The 18,215-nt window shown below is 39.2% G+C and overlaps 1 protein-coding gene across 4 annotated transcripts in view; it reads right to left on the reverse strand.

The window, feature by feature from the left end:
• The window catches only part of Adgrb3 (adhesion G protein-coupled receptor B3), a 773,277-nt gene that overhangs the window by 433,762 nt on the left and 321,300 nt on the right, over positions 1 to 18,215 (reverse strand). The gene's annotated exons all lie outside the window — the stretch shown is intronic.

Here is an 18,215-nt window from a genome sequence, read left to right on the forward strand (position 1 = left end):
CGTCTCACTGATTTTATAGTCTCTATTTACAGAGTAAAGATCCATAAAGGAAATTTAATAATAGTATATAAAACTAATTATTATTTTGACTTTGAGATTATACTACAATTACATCATTTCCACTTTCCGTTTTCTCCATCCTACCCTTCCACCTCTACAGCTCTCTGTTGGAGGTTTGTCTAATGCTAATTGTTGACACTCATGATTTGGTTGTTGACTCCCACCCACCCACCCTTGCTTGTGTAAACTTGCCTAAAACATAACTGACTGGTTCGTTCAATGGTCTATACGTGGGTGGGGCAGAATGGGGTAGGCATGGCTAAGTTTCCCAGGCTTTTTGTTAATTAAATTTTTATTTTTTATATTAATTACAGTTTATTCACTTTGTCTCCCAGCTGTAGCCCCCTCTCTCCTCCCTTTCCAAATCCCACCCTCTTTCCTTCATATCCTCCTCTGTCCCTTTTCAAGTCCAAGAATAGGGGAGGTCCTCCTCCCCTTCCATCTGACCCTAGCTTATCCCCTGTCTCATCCAAACTGGCTGCATTATCCTCCTCTGTGGCTTGGCAAGGCTGTTCCCCCATCCCGGAGAGGCCCTCAAAGAGCAGGCCACTGAGTTCAGGTCAGAGACAGTCCCTGTTTTGAGGATGGAAGAATCATGAGAATCAGAAGAGAGGAAGAGAGTAGGAAGGACAATGCTACAATGGGTCAGTGTGGAGAAAAAAAGCAATGCATCAGCAACATCTTTGAAGTCCCTTCAAAGATGAGGAGAAACAACTCTAATAATGGTATGGAAAGTTCCAGATGAAGAATGAAAGCATGGAAGGTGGACCAGATGAGGAAGATTAAGGCAGATGGCATCTGGGAGATGGATGGAGAGAATATTGACACAGTGTAAGAAAAATACCTGCTCAGCCTAAGGTAAATAAGGCAATTACAAATCTAAAAGGTGTCTGTGTCTCATTATTTGTGATAGTGGGTTAGATAATACCACCACAGTAATCATAGAGCTTAACAATTAAATAATCAATCATAGAGCTAGCAATTAAATTAACTATTATAGCCCAAGGCATTTTATATTTTCCTATAACACCTCTCCTTGCTTTTTTCAAATTCATGGTCTCTGTTTCCATTATTTGTTGATACACACGTGTGTTCAACTCGTCTAGTCTGTATATATATATATATATATATATATATATATAAAACAATGAAATAATGAGATCCATCAACACTATACGTTAATCAAAGATGCAAGTGAATAATTAGATCTTGAAGTTGTATTTCATGTGCAAAGTCTGGTGATTCAGAATTGCACATGTCATCACAGGTCCTTCACAGATAAGGCAATGAGGCTACAAGGAAGAGGGTCACCACAGTTGTAGATGTGGTAGAGGTAACAGTAAAGGCTGGATCCTAGAGTTATAACTCCTCAGTAGCTTCACCTGAGCTTTCCAGATACATTCTTTGTTATTTTAAATCATTCAAGATATTCTTTTACCTCTGAAATAATGAATATGTATTTCTTCTAGATTCTCACTAAAGTATGCATGCTATTCACCTCCAGAAACAAGCTGTGAGATTTTAATGTCTGGCTGGTCTAGCTCGCAACTCATGACCGTCACAGGCTTCTGTCTTCTGCTGCTGCCACACATTTCACACAGTTGGCAATAGAGGCCCAAATATGTTTTTCCTGAGAAGAGGCCACCCCGTCATGAAGGGGAGGTAAAGCTCTATTAAACCACTGCGGAACTATGCAATGTTTATCTTCAAGCCAGAAAAAAAAAAAAAAAAAAAGAAGTGGTGGGAAAAGGAGAGTCAGGAAATTCTAAAGCTGCAATGAGACAAGGCGAGTTCTGGATCACAGCTTTTGCTTGGCTTTATATGAGAACACACATCATCTACCTACAACTGAGGTAGAAACACGTAGTTTCTGTTGCTTTGGTTCAGTTGTCTTCTGTGAGTTTGGTTTGTTTGGTTTTGTTTTGAGACAGTCTCTCATTACAGATGATCCTGGAATTTGGTATGTAGAAAAGGCTAGCTTTGAACTCACAAAGATCTGCCTGCCTCTGCCTCCCTAGTGCTACGATTTAAAGGCACATACCATCATACCCAGCTTCACCCCCCTCCCCTTGGATAACAGACTGGCTGATCCAAGTGCTGGGGCTGCTTTTTATTTGTTATCAAAACAATTAATCAATTTGCTGACACTCAAATTCACCCCCCACCCCTGCCACCACTACTTTTTATTCTCCCTGTATTTATGAACTCTGCTAATTACATGTCAGAGTTTCCCTCATGACTCAATCCCTGAGGTTAAATGTCAACTCATCATCCCTCCCCCAGCCCTTAAGCTTTCTTTCTACCTTGGCCACTAACCCAAGAACTTATTCTGTCCCATTGAATTAGGGAAAAAAAAAAAAAAAAAAAAAAAAAAAAAAAAAAAAACCCTCACTGGTTTACTACTGCGCTTCACTAGCTTGTGCTAAGCCATATTTTAAAGAGAATCAATAGCCTGCAAGGACGGCTCTTTTAGTAAAGAGGAGAAAGCTGAGAAAAAGTTAACTACAATTAGGACAAATATTTCACAAATTAACAGGAAATTCCATTTCAATATAAAAATCGGATGCGGGGGAAAAAAGCCTTCTGGAAGAAGTGACATTTGATTGAAGTCAACAAACAGTGTGAGGTCCATTAAGAACTCCAGACAAAGGGAGCAATGGATGCAGAGAAAATAGATGCCAGTGGGACTGGAGGGACAATGGGGTGGATAAGAGCAGAGTGATGGTGAGAGAGGACAGGCCAACACTGTAGGTTGTGGAGCCGCAAGTATCCAGGTAAAGGCTGACATTCAGCTTTCAACAGTAATAACAGGCTGCTTTCATGTACACTAAATGGCAAAGACATTTGGGGGAAGCTAAGGAAGTAGCACCATGATGGCTTTAGGAATGATGTTTGGACTGACTAGGAAAACAATTGGAGTATACAAAGCAAACTCAGGAGGTAATTAAATGATGAAAAGAATGAAGAGGAAACAGGGATCAAGGAGCTAGAGAACTAGGTACTGAAATGCTAATGCATTGCTTAAAACTCTCCCATGGCTCTCTAGGTATGGTGGGACAAAGGGAGGTGTGTTCACTATGACAAAAGCGTGAGCATGGCAACTTTAACCTGTAATGACTCTATTTTCCAAAATATTACCAAAACAGAATTAATATGCATATCTAAATATTCCACACTCCTATTTTTCTATCTTCTATATCTCATACTTAAAAATAATCTCTCTTCTCTCTCGTTAAGTGTAAAGTTCCCTTTCATGTTTTGATAGATAAGCATACACAGGCAAGGTTTAACCCACAAGGTTCACATAGGTGGTGCACACACACACAAACAATAAGAATCTCTTATCTCTAGCTCAGGTTTCTTTCTGAGAGTGGCTTAAACACACCTCCTCAGTTTCTGGTAACAACTAGCTGTGCTCGGGGACCTCAAAGGCAAACTCTTGGAATCATCCTCCCTCAGCATTCTCCCCCTCAGGTGTTGGAGCGAGAGGCATAGCACACTAGACATTGATCATTGAAGCATGACGTCCATATTTTCTTTCTCAAGCTTCCTCAGCTCTTCCATCAAGTCCACCCTTGAACTGAGGATGTCTACCTCCTCGCTAGATCCGGAATCCATTTACTTCCCATAGCTGCTTCTTAGAAATTCCTTCCCTTGGATCATAGGAATGGTTCCAGGCCTGTTGGATTAAGTTTACCTTGCCTTCAACCTGTTCTCTAAACCTCAAGTGTAGCACTTAAAATATAGCACATTTACATTGTGCTTAAGTGTTTATTTCTCCGAAAAGCCTCTCTCAGTGCCTCGGGCGCTGTGTGTACAATTTTGGCATTTCTCACAGTGGACTGAAAGCATTAGGCTATGCATGTGCCAAAGACAGTACCTTTTTGGATGCTAAAATTGCTTTTTTTTTTTTTTGGCTGCTGTAATGAACATCACAGGTGCTTAGCTAGCATGCTGTAGGTACCCAAGGTATGTGTCTTGAATCATTTTCAATGAACAATAAGATCTATATAGAAATTTCTGTGCTGTTAGAAACACCCTTTATTTTGACTGTCTTGTTCATTGATCACTAACCAAATCTGACTATAGACCTCCAGAAAAAAATGGTAAGTGGGGTCTGAGGACTGGATTTTAAATTTGATTTAATTTTAGTTAGTACAAATTTAAATAACTGCCACTTTGGGTAGGATTGTTAATAAATGATTGTTAAATTTATAGAAATCCATCCCACATAATTATGGAATACTTTAAAGTAGAAAAATAGGATAAGTGTTAAAGTCCATACAATTTTAGTATATTATGTAATTGAATACTATATGAAATAACTAGTCTATTTTTAAGGGTTCTGAATACAGTTTACCTAGCAAGATGATTACACCTGAAAACATTTTTTTCTGACTGCACACCCAAGTTCTTTCCCAGTTTGCTTTTATTTATTAACTTTCACTGTTCATATCATTTGTTCCTTCTGATTTCAGTGCTTTGTACATAAAATGTTCTTCAGTTCCACTGAGGACCTTTGAAATACATTTTATAAAATCTATTGCTATAGCTATTTTCTGACTTCATCTTTATATAAACCAATAGAAGAGTAATATTGTACGCTGAGAGGCTGCATGTCCTTGTAGTGGTCTCAGAAAGCTTTTTCAGTTATTATAGGAAAGGCCTGTCTCTTCTGTACCCATTTCTGCAGTCCACTGTGCGAGCAGAATGTCTGGTCATTGCACATATTGACCACTAGATGGCAATGGTGGGCTAAGAGGGACTATTGTTTTACTTTTGGATCTGTATCTGAAACTGATGTTTAAAATCAAGGTGGGTAGGTAGATGTAGCAGCTATCAGCTTGGGGGGGAAAGTGTCAACACATAATATTCTGAAAAGTCAGACTGCTTAGGGAAAAAAGAGAACACCTTATTTTCAAGAAAGCATAATAGTTTTGAAACCGGCTTGCGATAAAGTCCTTGGGCCAAGGCTCCCTGAGATCAGCCTCCACTCTGTGCTCTTATTATTCTCCTCTGCTCCACTGGCCTCTCGACTGAGTTCTGTCTAGTATGCCAATCAGGCTCACACATCACAGCTCATCCTCGGCTGCTTTTGTCTTGGCTGTCCCTCCTCACTGTCCTTAGAAACCTGCATGGCTCTTATTACCACCTAACTCACGCCTCATCATCTCCTCCCCCCCCTCAAATACCCATCCCTACCATTTTTTTTTCTACTTGCCAAGGCACCTGTCTATCACCTTGGAATGCTATATATGTTTTTTTTTCTTCTGTAGCTCATTCATTTATCTGTTCTGCCTAGATCTATTTTTCAACAGCGTGAGTTTCTAAGATTACAGAGTTTGACAGTGACTCATCAAAATGTAGATGGCATTGTGTGCGTGGATTCGTATGTGTGTGTGTGGTGTGTGCTTACAGGAGAAGTGGTATGACAGTATTCATTCTTCTTAGGAGCAGAAAAAAAAAGGCTGGCTATTCTAGTTATATTAAATATTAATCCAAATGTTTCTAGGGTAGCAGGTATTGACTTAGGGTTTACAGCTGACTAAGAGCTGTGGACTCCTGGATAGGATATCTTGATGTGATTTGCACACATCCCAAAACGGGTAAAGGACAAAGGCATTTAAACTATTTCGTGGTACATCCACAATATTGAATCACTGACTTGCGTAACGATTAATCTATAAACAGATAAAACAAACAAATAGAACTATATCAATATTTTTTTATGTCAAGGGAGGTCAACAGATGTTCTGTTTTGCTGCACTGTAAATTATTGAAGTCTTGGATTGACTGTATTCACTGGAGACAGAAACCCAGTACACACTGACAGACGAGGTAGAGGGCAGAGCCAGCATTTCCAGATCTGATAATAATACCAAAACAAATGTCTCATGAATGATGACTTGGTATTCCTTGGTGGATATATTTTAATGGTGTTATAAGGCAACTCCATTTGTGTTCAAATCAAAATCTAAAGAGCCTCAGATACTGTGATATCACTTTATTTGTTCCACCTCAGCTGTACTTCTGGAATTCACTCAATGAACAAACAAACAAACCACTTACTGGAAGGCTCAGGGAACAAAGAGAACAGGGTATAAGAGCCTTCTGGTTTTCTCTTTGTAGCCATGATGAAATACCCTGACAGAGAGCAACCCAGGGGATGAAAGGGCTTATTGGGCTTATGTGTCCAGTCCATCACTGCAAGGAGAAGTCAGGGTAAGAACTCAAGCCAAAATTCCAAGGCAGCAACCACACAGCAATGCTGCATCAGAATCAACTATGCAGCAATGCTGCTGTTCACAGTGGGCTGGTCCAGCCTATATCAATCTGCACTCAGGTCAACTCCCTGCAGCTATGACCACAGTTCAATCTGATGCGGGTAGTCTCTCAACCAGGACTCCCTCCTCAGGTGACTCTGCTCTGTGTTAAGTTCTCAGTTAAGGCTAAGGAGGGCACTCTAAGAACTGAGGCAGCTCGGAGTCGATAGAGTAAAAAGGTGGCTATGAGCAGTCATGTGTGAGAGGTCAGTGAATGCGGAGGAGGGCCCATGAAGAATGAGATTATCTTGTAGGCAGGGTAAAAAGAGGGTAGAAGTTTTTTTGGGGGGGTGTTGCTGTTCTCCTCCCTCTAATAGGAGACTTGTTTAGGTAGAAGGTGTCCACTTCTGTCTCTATGGCCTCTGCTACTAGGAGTCTCTCCTTGAGCCCCCTCTTATCCTCCCAGAAGCCAACCCTCCAGTTTGTCACAGAGGTGCCTCACCATCAGTTTCTCTTTTTACTACAAGCCCTCTCATCCCTACTCTCTTCTCTCCCTGGAAGGATAAAGACAGAGGAGAGATTGAGGGAATATCCAATCAATATCTACCCCAACCAAAAATCCACCCTATGGGAGAGTGCCAACCCTAGACACTATGAACGACATTCAAGCCTGTAGATAGGGCAACCAGAGTTGCCCCCTGAGAGGCCCTACCATCAATGGCCCAAATCATATGCTGAGACTCATAGCAAAGCATTGATCTTGTGGAAAGTGGGAGGAAAAGAAAAGGAGCTGCAGATGACAGCTGTTCCACAAGAAGACCAACAGAGCCAACTGACCAGGGGCTAGGGGGTATTGCTGAGGCCAAAGCATCAACCAAGGACTATGCATGGCCTGGACCTAGAACCCCTTACAAAATGTAACCAATGGGCAGCTTAGGCTTCATGTGGGTCTTCAAGTAAGGAAAGAGAGGACTGCATCTTACATATACCTTCCTGCCAGGTTTTGATCCCTTACCTCTGGCAGGACTGCCTTGCCAGGCAATAAGGAAAAAAGTACATGCTCATTCCTTATGCAACTTGATGGGGTGGAGTGGGTGGGAGGGGGGCTCCCCTTTTCTGAGGAATAGAGGAGGGGAATGGGATGAGAGAGGGAGAGTGGGAATGGGAGGCAAGGAGGGATGAGGCTACAATCAGGATATAAAATAATATTTATAATAAAAATGAGATTATCATGGAATAATTAGTATATGATTAATATAAAATAGATATTATATAGTAATGATTAATTATATATCTTAATGGATTTATTTTAAAAAATGGAAAATTTATTGTATTTTAAATGCTATACCTGAAGTTTTGAGGATAGAGTAAAGGAAAATAAGACCAAGAGGCCTGGAGCATGTCCATGATCCTACTGAGGTAGAGACAAAGAATCACAGGAAGTGGATAGGTTCCAAATCTCCCTAGGAAGGAAGCTGCTCAGTTCCATGGCTAAGTGGATAGGAAAGGCAAGAAAGCTTTATAAACAGAAGATTTCAAAAAAGACTGTCCACCGTGCTATATCCTGAGCTCCAAAGGGTGATGGAAAATGCTCTGGTGAGGAGACAATGACAAAAATTGGCATTTGAGATATGACTGTATCTCAGTGTTATAAAAAAAAATGAGCTGCAACAGGTAGAGGCTATTATAGGAAACCACAACCAATCAAAATGCAGAATTGTGGAGCCCAGTCCCAAATGACACAGGTATAATACAACTCGTGAACCTAAGCTTCATCCTCAGGGATGAAGTGATTAGAGCAGAAGAATGATTATAAGAGCCGGAAGAACGGTGAGGCTGCTGTAAAATCGGGTTTTCTAGAAATTTCAGGCACTACTCCCGTGAAGTCTCACCAATATGGCCGCCTAAACATGAGTTGAAAAGGGACGACACTGATAGTCATGCTAATGTGGGCAAAAGGGGTGAAGGGAAAGGGCCTTATCCTCATACTGAGTACTACAGCCAACGAAGGGATGTGGAGTGTGGGGAGACAGTCTTCCCTAGGAAAGAACATGCCATTGCTTATCCAATACCAAAGAGGCCATGGATTTGAAGGAAAGTAAGAAGGCATACAAGGGAAAAGAAGAAAAGGGGAAATGATGTAACAACGTTATAATCTCAATTAATAATTTAAAATTTTAGTTGGTCTATGGAAACCATGCCCAGAAGGAAATGTTGAGTTGAATGTTCATGTTAGGTTTTGCTCTTGCATGCTGCCTGGGTTCACTTTATAGATTAGAAAAATACCAGATTTGGCTAGACATAAAATCAAAAGCAGGGGGTTTTCACTTTTTTTTTCCTGCAGTATGAAGGGCTCTCGTGGGTTTAAGCTTTAACACACTGCAACAGCCACTGCTCATCAGCTGCAGGATCCACTGCTTAGCGCCCTCAGTGCTAAGATAAAGATCTCATTTGTAAAATACAACTGTACTTGGAAGTCATGAGTATGTAGTTAACATGCTCCTTTAAAACAAGGTAGCAATTACCTAGTGATTAGCTGTTAATGTGTCTATTCAAACTGATTTTCTGTCTTTTAAAAATAGCAGAAATTATACAGGGCTTAAATCAATTTGATGTGGAAAATTAGTTTTCCCCTCATATGCTAGAATTTCAGCATTAAAGAGAAATTGATTCTAAACTACAGAGCTGGCATGCAGAAGAAAGAAAAAAAAAACATGCACTGCTCATGACCCCCCTCTGTACTTGCTGGCAAGTCATAAATCACTGTATTTGTGAATTCCTTGTTCTCGTGGAGGCCGAGGTGAGAGAGGTCAGTCTCTGAGCTCATATGGCTTCCAGCTCTGATTTCAGACATGGGACTTAGTCTCGTGAAGAATTCCTTCGGTTGCTAAGGCCTGAAGTAAAGGAACTTATGAGGTTTCATGTGGTATTTTGTTTGTTTCTTTCAAATAGAGCCATAGTGTTGTAGGTTGGTAGGATTTGGAATACACAGTCCTTCTGTCTCCACCTCCCAAATGGTGCAATTACAGCCACACATCAAGCCTCCCCTACCAGCTATCATTACAGTCTTCTTGTAGCAAATTCCTTTTTATGTTTTAAGTGATATACCTGTATCCCCACCAAGAATGACTCTTCTAAGCATATTAAGTATTTAAATTCATCAAATACTTGCTGATTTTAAGGGAACTGAATGATTGTCTTCATTTTTAACATGAAAACGAAGTAGATAAAAGTACGGGACCTGAAGCTACCTGACAAAAAGGTGGGCCCATTGTCAGTCAAGCAGTTAGGGCACGATCAGAGGAGATGTTTACTTTGTCTCCAAGTACAGAAGCATTCTATTGTTTGGGTGACAAAATAGTTGTTTATCTTAAAAAAGCTACCTTTGAGTGTGGAAGTTAAATCTCCACATCTTTTTTGTTTGTTTGCTTTGTTTTGTGATTATAGATTACCTGTCTGGACTCTGGACAGTATTTACCTGTACTGAATAAGTGTCTGGACCAGTACTAGATAGTGTCTGGACAGTATTCTAATGCATGATGCAAAGCAAATTCTGTACTCTGAGTTGCTTAACTCCATTTTCAGTCCATCAGATAACAGGGCTTTAGTTTTAATTTCTTGGCAAAATTAATTGAAGAGAAGTTAACTTTAATATTGAAGGTCTAAGAGAGCACACACAGAGTTTCCAAGAATATTGGATTTGCTTGTCCTATTATATGACTTTTCAGAACAGCTAGTTTTAACTAGGCTCCCAAATGTACTCCTGTGGTCGCACATGTTGAAAAATAATGCTTAGTGGCACACTGGAGCAAATGGACAAGACTACTTCATATTTGGACAACTGGTCATACCTCCTTTAGGGCAAATGCGTTCATTTCTTCAAAAACATTATTTGGACCCACTGGCCCAATCCCAGCTTGACAGCTTATTGTGCGCTGCCTTGAGGTAATCTGGTGAGAAAGAATAAATGGGGCTGAGATCTGGGGGAGACTGAAAAGCCGAGTATAGAAATTTATATATATTTCCTATGTCATATCTATCAATTATCTATTTATAAAACAAATACATAATTCTATAAATTATAACTATAAAATTGTATATTTGGTTAAAAAATGTCCATGCAATGAATCCGTTTTAAAGATAAGAACAGAATTCTGAAACAATTAACGATTACAAAATAGTAGGTATTAGAATCAGAGCATTGTGTAGTTTATTGAAGTGATACATAGAAATATTATCATTACTCTAGTTATAACAGTAAAGTGTGAAGCACGAACCCAGTGATCTATTATGTTCAAAAAGGTTTAGCACAGAGTGCGGGGTGTCAGGCTGCGAGGACATTGTACACAGGAGATGTGTTCGAACTGAAGCTAATGCAATCACATGGACTATTAATAACATACAGCTGGGAGCACAGACCAACTTTATAACATGTCAATAAAAAGATTCACTATGAAAGGAAGGAAAGAAGAATCAGTGATGGATGGACTCCCAAGAGAATCCCATAGCAACGGTCAAAGTAGCAACACTGAGGGGGGCCAGAGGGTTTAAAGCAGAAACTATAGTATGAAGAAAGAACATATACCATTGCCTCCATGAAACAGTCTGTATATGTTGAATTTCATTATATACATGTATACATTAATGCCTATTTATAATTGAGTAGAGAGAAGTAATATTGGAAAACTCATGGAGCTGACATCATCGGGATAAAGAGTATCAAGGCTCTATGGCACGCACTGAATGTGGCAAGCAGTGAGAATTTATGCAAGATTTTGGAGCCACTGAGTCACATGACTAATCCATAAATAGGCCTGTTCATAAAAGACAGTGTGGTGGTGATGACATGGGAAAAAAAGAAATAATCAACTGCCATTTATCATCATATTTAGTTATAATATGCAATTCTTTACACCATGTTGCTTCCATTTTAGGTGTGATGATACCAAGAAAAAAAAATCTTTTATGGGCTCTATATTCTTCCACATTCTTTTCTATGCTCTTCTATTAACAGGTGTTTGTAAGGGGAACACACAGAGCCACCTGGGAAGAAAATAGATGATCGAGGATCTGTACTGAGGAAAGTGACTGCCCATACCAAAAATCACTTTGAATGACATGAAGAATTTGCTGGTAAAACAGAAAAACTCTCCCCCTCTGTTAGAGCCTGGTGGGTGACTGCTGGCAAAGTTCCCTGGGACTCTGTGAGAGTTGCATGACAAAGATCTGCCATGTGTTCCAAAGAGTTGACTACTGATGATAAACAGAAAACGACAGAGACTGGTTGCTGAAGCTGAGGACCACTCACATCAGGATATGCAAGGAACCAGTGAGGAAGAGGAATGTCAAATTTAATACGAGAAGTTAGTTCCTCTGTTTGCATAGACTAGGGTCAGAGGGAAGGGGAGGAAGACCTCCCTTTTCAGTGGACTGTGAAGAGGGAGGGTGGGATTGGGAGGTGAGGAAGGAGGGAGGTACGGGGGGGGGGATACAAAGTGAATAAGCTGTAATTAATAAAAATAATTAAAAAACAATAAATTAAAACATTTAAATGTATTTTGATATTATTATTGTAGATAACATGTTATATATATATATATATCCTAAAATTTACTTCTTTTACTATCGATGGAAAAGAAGTGAAATAGAGTAATATGTGTTTCTTTACTTTTCTTCTCAATTTGAGGATGTTGCCAAAATATTTCTAAATCAGACAAGGTAGGCTAATAGAAGATTAAAACAAATTGATTTTTAAGTTTCCACCCTGGAAGAACCTCAGAGTTTTTGCAAAGTCTTTGCTGATGAGCAATCTGCTCAGATGAATTATTGTAATAGTTATCTCCATAGTAACAGGCTTGGGTAAAGGACACATAGTGTTACCTAATTCAAACTCTTGAGTTCTTTTGCCTTCAGTGCTTTTTCCTTAATTCTGCCCAGGAAATGCAGCTGGTTTGTCCCAGCACTGTAGAGTAGATTATGTAAAAAACAATCAAACGCTTGTGCTTGGGGAGGACTGCACACTATTTTAGGCATTTATTAAGCAATATCTCTCACATTCCAAGGCGACCTTCAAGTTCTAATTTACTTCTCTGCTCTTTAGAGTGTACCTGAGGCACTTGACAAGAACAAACAGAAGTCAATACCTAGTGCCATCTACTGTCAATACTAAACTCAGTGTTTGATTTAGGCGAATAGCTGTTATGAACACTTGGGTGTGATATTATTTACTACAGCCAAAAAAAAAAAAAAAACCTGGTTAAAATGATTATTTCATCCTTTTGAAGAGCTCACCAAGTAACAGTATAATTACTTATGTGTTTTAAAGATGATGTGTAATAGCAGAAAATAATAAAAAATCTAGGGGATCTGATATGCAGGCATAGCAGCTTAGAATAAAAAGGGCACAACTACGGGCAGCTTGTAAAGGATTCTACATGTTTTCTCTTCTGATGAGGAAATGAACATTTTAAACTGACATATTTGGGCTTATGAAAGTGATTACATCAACTATCTAAATGAACTGGCACCTACCATTTATAACAGCTTAACTTGTTAAGTGTGCTACACTTATCTCTTTAAAAAAAAATTAGTTTTAATGGGTTTGATTACTATACCAGCAGCCTACGAACTGGCACCTGAGCAGAAAACAAGTGAATGTAACTGGGCGCATCTCCTTCCCTAACCCTTACTGTCTTCTGCAAACTACTGAAATCCTGCATTTGCATATTATAGCTTTTCATTCTGGAAGATGAGAAACACTGAAGCCATGATCCTACCCAGGAAGAGAGGCATGGGGAAGGTCTTTGCCTTATACTGCTAAGATAAAGACACAATGATTAAAAGCTACTTGGAGACAGAGGGTCTATTTGAATAAAACTTCCAACTAACAGTCCATCAAGAAGGGAATTCAGGGCAGGAACCCAGAGGCAGAAGATGAAGCAGAGACTTTGGAGGATCCTTGTTTACTGGTGTTCCCAGTTTGCTTGAGCCTGCTTTCTAATGCAACCTAGGACCACCTCCCCTTCTCAGGACTGGTACCTTCACAGAGGGCTGTGCCCACCAACATCAACCATCAATCTAGAAAATGCTCTAGAAACTTCCCTACAGGCAACCAGTAAAGAGGTTTTCTCAATTACAGTTCCTCTTCCCAGATAACTCCAGCTAGTGTTAACAAAAAGCTGACCAGGACACAGGCTGACGGCAGTAGGAATCAACAGATCTGCTTCCTGGCACTGTACATTTTTACGTCAAACTTGCTCTAATGAAAATTAAGTTCTTCTGTTCTTTATGAAGCAGGGAAAACGAGAATTGGAGAACTGAGAGTTGAGCAACAAATGATCCTTCATTCTAAAAAGTCAATAGCCCTACTTTTCTTTAAATGGCTGTCATGAGAGGTCTTATTTTTGATAAAATTTGATGTTGGTTGTATTGTCAAGGTATTACAGACAGTACCCTTCATCGCTTGTGGAGAAGCATGAGTGAAGTGAAACTCTGAAATCTGTCCAGGCAGTATGTCATCTTTCATAAAGGGAGCTGAAGTCGAGGATGACATTTCATTTCTCTGTTAATTTTCAATCACAGTTTTATTAGGCTTATTTGACTTTAGTTGATCACTGTAGTCTAAAAGGTGACCTGGAGACCATTATCATCAGCATCATCTTGTAGCAATTAGAAATGTGGATTCCCAAGCCCACACAACCTCTAGCTAACCAAGTCTCTGATGCTCTGTCAGGAATCAACAAGTTCAACTTTACAGTTCAACAAGCTCCCTGAACGGATTTAAGCCTACTGAAGGTTTCAAAGCACTGCTTTACACAGTGATAGGTGGTCCTCTGCAAAGACACAAGCACAAAGTAAGTAAAGTTCTTTTCTTTACTCTCTTCTTCAGACAGTCATACTTGAGGAAAAAAATTGAAAACTAAGTCTCTCTGCCCACATGATATTGCCTAAGTGAGGTGGGAGAGGGGCAGAGAAGTGGTGTGCTTATATTTACGCTATGACAGTGTGCTGGTGGCTAGTACAAAAACATTGTAATGTTAAAGATATGCTTTGCATAAGTAATGTTATTGCTGCCCTCCTTTGGCATGGAGATCTACAGATAAATACCACAATTGCTTTATCTTTGGCTTCTCTGGCTCCCTGGATCATCATGCTTCCATTTATATTTAGTGTTCCCGAGTACAGTCAACCAGCAGGCTTTGCTCACAGTCAAAGCAATTGTAATCCCTAGAAGCAAACTTTATTTGTAAGATTAAAAGCCATATCTATCTGTAAGTGATAAATTCCAATTTAGCAACAAATGACTCAAAAATAATGGATATTAGTAAGATCGTCCAGCAGGGAACCAAAAAAATTGAGTCTAGCCAGTCTATCAGTCATATTTGACTTCTAAATAATGAGCAGGAAAATTTGGAATAAAATGAATTTGAAGAAATGTTTCACTTGTAATAGAAAGCAAAAGCAATGAAGTTCCTATCATCCCACCATTTACCCATCAGAGCCTGAGGGTGTGCGATGAGAATGAGATAAATGAAATCATTATTTGGTAAGCTTGACCAATTTAAAAATTGGGACACTTAATTATCTCCCCTGGAGTGATTCTATTTCCCAACCAGTAGTATCCTTAAGTTTTGGTGACTATGTTTCTCTTTTCTTATGAAAACAAATGAAACATCTTATTGGGGGGTCAATGATGTTGTTGTAATATTGTCCTACTCTATTTACTCATAAAGAAAAGTCCTAAATTGATGAGCATTTTCATATGTAATGTAATAGCATTTGATTAAATCGAGATGATTAATTTTCATTAGTTATCTGAAAGATGTGCATATATTTCTCCTTCTTGACAACAGACAGTCCCTGGGCAAGCTTGATTAATATGTTTTTTATTTCAAATTAAGTGAAAAATAAAAAAATGAAATGCTAGTGCTAGTTGTTCCCAGAAACATTCTCCCATTGAGAATGAACAATATTAAAAATAATACTTGCAACAAAAAACATCAACTGTTTTAAGAAAAACACTTGATGAAGCTTTATTTCTGACCAAAAAAAAAAAAAAAAGAGTGCTTTAGTAAATGTTAAGGTGATATGACACTTTCCAATATGTTTTATTGACGTGTATACCTGAAGCATTATCTCGGCTGGAATTAGGACCAATGTACCATTATTGACAAAGGGAATAAGAGGGACCATGATGAGGGCATGAAGCAGGATTCATGTAGTTCTAAGACTTAGAACTTAGTGTATAAGTCAGTTGCACTGTGTAAACTGTAAAATAATTATCGATATAGAACTGTCTTGATAAAAATGACTATGGATATGTTAGCGGATAGATACAGCAAGTATTGTGATAAAAATAAAAAACAGCCTCTCCTCAACAGACACGAAATTTTGAAATTAATAGTTGGGCACACCTTTTAATGTACAGTGCAATTTGTGCAGGTTATCAGATTAAGGTCTAGTAAAAAGTTGATACAGCTATGTGTATAATGTGAACATTTTTGTCACTGTACTAATTCAAGAAGTAGGTTTCAACAGGGAAGTATATATTTGTAATCATACTGCCATTGTTTTCCAATCACCTTACAGGAAAAAGAGAAATGAAATGCTACTACCAAGAAATACAGCATCATAAAAGAGTATTTTTAGTTTTATTTTATAATCTATTAATCTGTCTTATATCATGAAAGCTAGCAAGTTGACATAGCAAATAAAACAGAGAATCTTTCAATAAACAGATCTGTAAAATATTTTTCCAACAGCAGGTGGCAATCTTTGTAAGTCTGATTGCAGCTGTTCTGTTTTACCTATGCAGATGAAATGCAGTTGTGGACAGAGAACAAGCTACATATGCTAATGCTGGTTCAGATACCTTCCAATACTGAGAGGATCTTGCTTAATCACGCTTTTACTGTTCTAATGGAACTTCTCCTTTGGCAAAACAAATGTCTTTGTTCAAAGCTTGTTAATTCTCATGCAGTGCCAGGATTTCGTTATCAATCTGTCTAGGCATCCTTTGCAGCAGAGTTTCTGTGTGCTATTTGTCTCTTATCACTCTGAATTCACATGGCCTGAAGAATTAGCAAAACTAATTTTAGATCTCATACCAGAAGAAGCTGCTGACAAGCTGCAAAACTTGAAACTTGGCTTCTGGACCAGAGAGATGGTTCCCTGGGTAAAGGTGCTTGCTGCTTTGGATGGATACCCAAGGGAGGTCTGATTCTACCTTGTTGTCCTCTGACCTCAATATGTATTTTGTGGCCTGCATAGCCATCCCATTTAATAATAATAATAATAATAATAATAATAATAATAATAATAATAAAGACTCTTGTTTCTGTTGTGATTAAAATGTTGAACTGAGAAATTATTTTTAGCATTATAATTATGGAGAAATGCAATGTCCCCATTTCATGTCTATCTATAGACTTCTTTGGTGGATGTCCCATGGCTCTGGCCTCTGCAACCACCAGAAGACTCTGCTACAACTTAGGCTTTATTTCCACAGCTTCACACAGTGGCCTCCTAGGATCTCCTTGTAGGTAATCAGATTGACACACATTGCATGGGCTTATGGACCCTGTGGCATTGTGGTACAAGCTTCTGTGAGCGCTCCAATTCATATCTTTACATCTCCTCAGCAAGTACAAAGGAAGGGGTACTGCCAAGTTCCGGTTGCTAACTCCAGACAGAGACAAAGGCTCTTAGTACACACTTCCATGAGCTTTTGTGAACTGACTCCAATGAGACTTTCCCAAAACAGTTGCTTTAAAAGAATCCTTTCAGCCACATTTTAGGCCCTCTCATTCAAATGAACCTGCATTTTCAGTGGAAGGAGCTTTGGATGGATAAGGTCTTGTACTTAATGATGTATCTATGCTGTTGTCCCTGGACGAGTGTCAAATTACCTCCAGTGTCACTAATCTCTTCAACAATGACAGAACTTTCTGTTGTTGTTTTCTACTTTCTCCTTCTCAGAAGCTTTAAACCTGTCCACACACAAATTATCATCAAAGTAATGTTTCTCTTTTAATACTGCTCTGCTTCACTTAAAGTATTTCATTGGAAACATTATTACTACTATTGTGTATGTATGTCTGTGTGGGCTTCTGTGTGTTTATGTGTGTGTGCGCGCACTTGTGTGCATGATGCATGAGTTTCTGTGATGTGTATATACCAATGCAGTCACATGAATGCCCTGGTGAACATGCAGAGATCAGAGAACAGATGTTGAAGATCAGGTTCTCTCCTTCCACTGTGTGTCTTTTGACTAGAGTCCGGGTTACCAGGCTTGCATGCAAAGGAATTTTGCACACTGGGACTCTCCTTCACTTCATGCTTTCTCCCTGTAGATTTCAATGAGCACAGTAAGCAGGCCCCACACTGAAAGCTATCCTGTCTGAAGTTCCCTTCACCAAATAAGTTAGTCTATTACATTCAGCCTCACTCAAGTACTCAGAGCGTGGGCAAAATTCAGCCAGATCATTTGCAAGATATTCATGCAGAATATTGCATGAATTTCCTCCAATCTGATTTCTGATGGTGCTCATGTTCATCTCTCAAATGTACGAGCCAGGCTTCTACTCTCCCATTACTCTCCATGCTTTTCTAAATTCTCATTTGTATGGCCCAAGCTATGTCTATACTTTTGAGGTTTCCTGTAGATTAAAGTTCAAAACTATTCCATATCTCTTCTGCTAATCAGTTTCAAAGCACTAAGAACTGCAAGGTTAACTTTATCACAAGGACTCTAGTTCTCGAGGCCAACTTTCTTCATTAGTTAATAATCATGTTGCTGGGACCCAATACTCAGAGGAAAGCAACTTCAGAAAGGAAGGGATTATTCTGGCTCAGGGTTTGGCTCACAGTTTGAAGCAGCTGGTCAGCTTGTAT

The sequence above is a fragment of the Meriones unguiculatus genome, chromosome 16, assembly GCF_030254825.1.
Source record: "Meriones unguiculatus strain TT.TT164.6M chromosome 16, Bangor_MerUng_6.1, whole genome shotgun sequence".
NCBI lineage: Eukaryota > Metazoa > Chordata > Mammalia > Rodentia > Muridae > Meriones > Meriones unguiculatus.